This window comes from Rattus norvegicus, chromosome 15 (genome assembly GCF_021556685.1).
Source record: "Rattus norvegicus strain SHRSP/BbbUtx chromosome 15, alternate assembly SHRSP_T2T, whole genome shotgun sequence".
Lineage (NCBI taxonomy): Eukaryota > Metazoa > Chordata > Mammalia > Rodentia > Muridae > Rattus > Rattus norvegicus.
Window position 1 is genome coordinate 77372700 of NC_141548.1, and position 7359 is coordinate 77380058.

A 7359-nucleotide genomic window follows, 5' to 3' on the forward strand; every position below is an offset into this window, starting at 1 on the left:
CTATAAAAAAAAGACAGTCTCAATAGAAGAATATCAACAGATTGGGAAAAGATCTTTACCAATCCTATATCTGACAGAGGACTAATATCTAATATATACAAAGAACCTAAAAAATTTAGATTCCAGAGAATCAATAACTCTATTAAAACATGGGATACAGAGTTAAACAAAGAATTCTCAGCTGAGGAATATGAAATGGCCAAGAAGCACCTAAAGAATTGTTCAAAATCCTTAGTCATCAGGGAAATGCAAATCAACACACCCCTGAGATTCCACCTCACATCAGTCAGATTGGCTAAGATCAAAATCTCAGGTGATAGCAGATGCTGGTGAGGATGTGGAGAAAGAGGAACACTCCTCCATTTCTAGTGGAATTGCAAGTTTGTACAACAAATCTGGAAATCAGTGCAAACTGTACATGCACTGCCTGAGAGGTAGCTATACCACTCCTGGGCACATACCCAAAAGATTCCCCAACATATAACAAGAACACATGCTCCAGAATGTTCATTGCAGCGCTATATATAAGTTAGAAGCTGTAAAGAACCCAGATGCACTTCAACAGAGGAAAAGAAAATGTGGTACATCTACACAATGCAGTACTACTCAGCTATTAAAACAATGACTTCATGAAATTCATAGGCAAATGAATGGAACTAGAAAATATCATCCTGAGTATAGTAACCCAATTATAAAAGAACACACATCATATATACTCACTAATAAATGTTTATTAGGCAAAAATTTGGAAACGCTTGATGCAACTCATAAACCATATGAAACTCAATAAGAAGCAAGACCAAAATGTGGATGCTTAAGTCCTTCTTAGAAGCAGGAGCAAAATACTCATGGGAGTTAGAGGATGGGAGGGATTTGAGAGGAGCAGAGGAGGGGAAGGGGAAAAGAGGATCAGTATCAGGTATGGGAGGAGATGGGTATGATATACTGAGGGTCATATATTTGAACAGAGTTGTGTAGAAATGGTGGACAGGGAAATGGGAATAACCAACAGTAAGTCCCAGATGCCAAGAAAGCAGGAGTCTCCCAGGCCCCAACAGAGATGAGATTAGCTGAACTGCCCAATAAAGGTGACAGAGAACCTGTAGAGATATCCAGAGGTTAGGCAAGGCTCTCTGTTGGGGGATGGGGCCACCAACTCATCTTCAAATTTTTAACCCAGAAGTGCTGTCTAATGGAAATGCTGGGACAAAGAGTGGAGCAGACACTGAAGAAAAGGCCAATCAGAAACTGCCCCACCTGGAGATAAATCCCATATAATACAGTCACTGAACTCAAACCTATTGTGGATTCCAAGAACTACTTGCTGACGGGAGCCTGATATAGTTATCTCTTGAGAGGCTCTGTCAGTGCCTGACCAATCCAGAGGTGGACGCTTACAGTCAACAATTGGACTGATCACAGAGAAATCAGTAGAGGAGTTCCAGAAAGGACTGAAGGAGTTGTAAGGGTTTGCAACCCATAGGAAGACATCAATATTGACCAACCAGACCCACCCAGAGCTCCCAGGGTCTAAACCACCAACCAAAGAGTACACATAGAGGGACACATGTCCTTGAAAGACTGTCCTAACCTGTATGGAATGACCTTAACTAAACATAGATATTGTGTATTGTAAACTTGGCATGAAATAAAAATGGATATTCTGTAAAAGTACACTATGAATGGATCAGAAAAGTAAGGTCCCTAGTATCTCTATGGAAGTGTTATGATGTAAAGACTTATGATGTTAAAGAATTGTAAGTAAAAGCTTTAACTCTTTAAGGTTTGAATTTAACAGAGACAGAATTGTAAAATCCAAACTTGGTAACATGTAGTAACCCATTTTAAACTGTGAAAGATAATTAAGACACACACGATAATGATCAATGAGTTTATGAATGCCATTTTTTAAATGTGTTCCGAACTAAATGTATCGTTATGCTAAGTCCAAATACAATTTGTTTTCATGAACAAACGTTACTGTACTGGACATATCATTAAAGTTAAGCCTAAAGCTTGTCACCATGTATATAAACACACACACACACACACACACACACACACACACACACACACACAAAGAGACTAATGTATACAAATACATACACATATAGATAGGGCCAAATTGCTGTAATTAGAAAAAAGTTCAGAATCATTGCTTAGCTGGGTAACTAAAATCAATAATTAATTTTTATTTTGTTTTGTTTTGTATCTTTGACTGATAGTCTCCAAGTGAGGGCTTGTCATCCTGAAATTGTTATGTAGACCAAGATTGCCTCAAACACTTAATAATCTCCTCACAATTTAGATTTCAATAATATGCTACTGCATTGTTGCAAAAAGAATGTATTGTTTATTTCAATGCCAATAAAAATGATAAACAAGTACAGTGGTTTATTAGCAAGTTTGATGAATATTTCATATTTCATATATATTCCTGAAGGTCATATATATATATATATATGTATACACAAACACACACATACACACACACATATATATAAATATATATACACACATATATATACACACACATATATATATATGTATATATGACTTAAATAAAATTACCTGGTCATTTATAGTTTTCCATTCATTACCACAAGTGTTTTCTTACTTTTGTTATGAAGATCTTCAGGTTTTACAAGAGGAGAATTAAAAAGTAGAAGAAGGAGATCCTCATGGTAACTCATCTGCTTTCTTATACTTGTAAGTTTAACTTATAAAAATGTATTAATTTATGTTATTCCCCAAGATAAATTTGCATAAATGATTAAGTATCTATCATTACAAAATTAAAATTATCCATATTTGCCAGCTGGCCTCATATTTTCAATTGAACTAAATATGTCAGAATTTTTGTGAGCATTCATTTGTAACGTATACCAAATAAACGGCTGTCCACAGGATCAAAGGTACAGCACTTATCTCAGCACCCACACAGGTCACACTTCATAAGTGCTCTGTCGTTCTTGTCACTGAACAGTGTTCAGGTGTCCATTCATATGGAAATGATAGTTTTATACGAAATTGAAGAAAACTAGTATAGTTTTAGAAACACAGCGAGACATTAGCTATAATAGGAACACGAACCTTTACTATTAGGGGTTAAATTTTGTCTATTTAGTTTTATAAAATTGCAGTGAATGTTTAACAACTTCAAAGTCCACCCCATGGTGGACTTTTTTTTTCCTTTGGGAGATTTCTTTATTTAAAAACAGAGTTAGACTGGGTTGATTTATTTCTGTAGGAAAAAAACATTCAGAACTTTTTTCAGCTGCTTTTTCCTTATTTGTGGCTTCGTGGTAAATATTTGTCATTTGGTAAGAGCTTAACTGGATTCAGTGCTCAACTTTCCATGTGTTGTTGATATTATCAATATTGAGAATAAAATATTACTGTCTGATGGAAAAGCTGAGTTATAATTCTTAGGTTACAAAAGGATGCTCTAATCTGGATATGTAGTTTCCTTGAAGAGAACACAGTCTTTATCTAGTATACTTCTAGGAAATTCTTAGTTTCAATGTTTTATCCTTTCTTGGTAAATATGGTCAAGAATAAAGTGATGCCATGGTCATAAATCTTCTCTCAATAGGTGACACTGGACTTTTAGCCTCCTCCTCTTTATATTTTCTAAGCCCAAAGTCACTGACTATTTTAACACAGTTAAAATAAATTTTAGTATGGGGTTGTAACATGATAACGCAAGATTCATATTTACACCAGCCAAAACATTTGTTTTTGCACAAAAAAAAAATTCTTGCTACCTTCAAGCTACAGTAAAAATATGTAGTGGTTTTCACACAGGAAGTTAGTTACTTCTAGCCAAATGTAGGGAATTTAGTCTTTCTTTATGTATATTACATGAAATTTTTTTCACAATAAAATTAAGCATAGTAGGGAAACCTATTAGCTATGCTCTTGGGGAACAGAAGTAGAAGGGTCAGAAATGTATGGCCATCTTTAGTTTTATAACCAATTAAAGCAATAATGGAATACTATAGTTATAATGTAAAAAAAATTAAACTTTAAAACAAGTATTTCCACCAAGGTTTTAATTAATATGTTTGAAATTAGTCTCCACTTACTAAACAAGAAATCGCATAGAAAATTTAATAATCTCAGTCTATATGTGACCACCTCTAAAATAAGAATTATATATATATATATATATGTGTGTGTGTGTGTGTGTGTGTGTGTGTGTGTGTGTGTGTGCAAAATGATAAAAAACATAAAATAAAAATAAGGTAAATGAAGAGTAAACAAGATAATAAATCTTTATAATAAATAAAATAAAGAAATTACACATTAATACTTCCCACAAATTTGTTATAACACCAAAAGATTAAATATAAATATATTTACATTTTTCCTTTTCTCATTATAGTAGAAGTAAATGTTTTATCCTAAATGAGAATTTCAGAAACTCATTTTGAAACAAATATATTTTTATGTTTATGAATTCTTTTGTGACCATTGATATCATTGCATCAAAGGAAAATGGGAAAGGGAATAACTTTTGAAATGTGAATAAAAAATTCAATAAAAGAAAATTTTAAAAAATTAAAAAATTCTAAGTTTTGCATGTCTAGGACTATTTTATTCTTCTAAAAAGGCACATAAAATCACTCAATAAAAAGTACTTTTTATATATAGTTAAAATCATAGTAAGAAGTATGTCTATTTTAAAATATTTTCTGAAGAAGAAATATAAGATTATTACATATTAATAATCTTATTAGATTATTAGATAATCTCATTAGATAATTAGACAAAAATAATTAGAAAAAATAATTTGCATTTTGTCAGAGAAATATTTACATTTTCTGGAATATAAGTAATAAAAAAGGAAATATAAATTAAACATTCGGGGCTGGGGATTTAGCGCAGTGGTAGAGCGCTTACCTAGGAAGCGCAAGGCCCTGGGTTTGGTCCCCAGCTCTGAAAAAAAGAACCAAAAAAAAATTAAACATTCATTGATAATTTTATACATTTTACTGAAGATTAATTAAATATTACATAGTAATGAATTAAATATTTTTTTAAACTTCCCTGCCCCTGGAACCATTGCTGTAACATGTTCACGAGGGTATAGAGAGTACCTGGAAGAGAATGGGGGACAAGAGATGCGAAGGAGGACGCCAAGGCAAAAGTCTGATCAAGGAGACAATTTTATTTTTTTCCAAGGCTGAATTTATACCATAGCAGGGGTAACAGAGGGAGGGGGTAAGTGGGAAACATTTACACAGGCCAAAGACACAGCTCTCTTGTCTTCAGGCAATTGACTGACATTAACAGGATGTCAGAAAGGTCACAGGTTTGTCATATCTATTAGTCAGCAGGATGTTGGTTTTTCAGGAAGGTTACAGGTCATCACATTGGGCATCTTGACGTCAGATATATTTCTCAACAAGGTCAGAACTTTATCATATCATAATTCTTCTTGACCACCAGATTTGTATTAGTTTTCTGCAGGTGGCTGGGGATTTTCCATGAACCCTATACTCTATACTATTAAAATCAATAATGGGGGGTTTCAAGGGCATTGTTCCCAACAGTAACACATGTCTGTCCTTAAGAGGAAGAGGGGAGAAAGGCTATGTCTATATTCAAAGTTGTGACTGGTGAAGGTCTGAATGGGAAACAGCCTAACATTCCATTATCAATGCTAGCTTGAGACATACAACAGTCCAGCTCTTCACAAGGCCATATGGGCTCCCAGGGCAGAAAGTGAGCAAGCCTGAGAGGAGACAGACTGTCTAGAGCTATAAGGCCCAGCAGGAGTGAGACAGAGACTTGAGAAATCCCACCTAGGATATCACAAGTGAGCCCTAGACAGATAATCCCAGCCTGAGGTAATGAAGTAAGGCCTGGAAGGGGAGGAAGGCAAAGATACTAGTCTGGTGTCTTGAAATTTGGAGCAGGAACTAGCCTGAGATGACCACCAGACCAGGTCATACAGGCTTGGAGGGGCAGATGAGGCCTGAGATGACTACTTCCATATAGTCACAATCACAGACAGGGCATAGCACTTCTTAGACGACCACAGACACTCAGAGATCATGGGTGCTGCTAAGAGAAGCAAGGTAGTTTTGGAGAAATAGAAACAGAAGGATAAGGGCACAATGAATAGAGGGTAATGGTGCCATGTGGGACCACCATGGTTGGTCCTGGCCTATGCTCCCACCAGAGGCCATGTCTGGTTCTGTGGTCCCACAAGAGCAGGATTCTGCTACTACTACATCCCAGATATATGCTGATGTTGATATCTTTGGGCTGTGGAGGACTGCCCCCACTCCTCAGCTTGGCAATATAGGTGAGGGTTAGGGTTAAGGTCAAAGTTACGGGGAGGGGTAGGGATAAGGTAGGGGTAGGGGTAAGGGTAGGGTCTGGCCCTAGGGGCAGAAGAATTGACTTCACTCGTAGCCAGGTACTGTACTGGGAGAGCAGTCTACCACAATGAAGGAGTTGAGGTTGAATTGGCTCTGGGGGACACAAGCATGGGAAAGCTGGCCGCCTTCCCCCATCTCCTGTGCAGTGACATGGATGAGAGCGAGATACTTTCTGCCTGACTCTTTGCTTACAACTCGCAGTAGGTATAGGCAGGAGACATGATCTTGGGGTCTTGAGAGCAGGCTAGGTGGCCATGCCCCTCATGAAATGCAGCAAGTGAGAGAATAGGCCCTGCACCTCCTCACCTGGACAGTATGGTAGAGGTAATCTTGATAGCAGGGATGAGGGTAAGCTGCCTGGGTCAGAGAGTACGAGTATGAGAATACTGGCTGCAACTTGTGGCATGGGCAAGGGGGAGAGATTCCCACCTCTATTGCACCTTGCTCCCTTCAGTAAAAAAGGAGAAATGTGTTGGGAGCGATGCCCTTGAAACTCTCCATTATTATTGTTATTATTTTGGTTAGAATTAAGTGTGACTGGGTTCATGGAAAATCCCCAGTCAGCTGCAGAAGACTAATACAAATCTGGTGGTCAGGATGAATAATGATATGATAAAGTTCTGACATTGCTGAGAAATACATCTGACGTCAAGATGCCCAATGTGATGACCTGTAACCTTTCTGAAACACCAACATCCTGCTGACTAATAGATATGACAAACCTGTAACCTTTCTGACATCCTGTCAACATCAGACGATTCCCTGACCACACAAATATTGTGTCCTTGGCCTGTGTAAATGTTTCTTACTTCCCCCTCCCTCTGGTACCTCTGTTATGGTATAAATTCAGTCTTGGGGAAAAATAAAATTGTCACCTTGATCAGACTCTTGTCTTGGCGTCCTTCTTCGCGTCTCTTGTCCCCCATTCTCTTCCAGGTACCCTCAGCCCCCCATTGTTGACAGAAAT

The 7359-nt window shown here is 37.1% G+C and overlaps 1 pseudogene; it reads left to right on the forward strand.

Moving 5' to 3' along the window:
• The first annotated feature begins 5567 nt into the window (after window positions 1–5567).
• LOC120097265 (small nucleolar RNA SNORA17) lies at window positions 5568–5656 on the forward strand (annotated as a pseudogene).
• Window positions 5657–7359: the final 1703 nt, after the last annotated feature.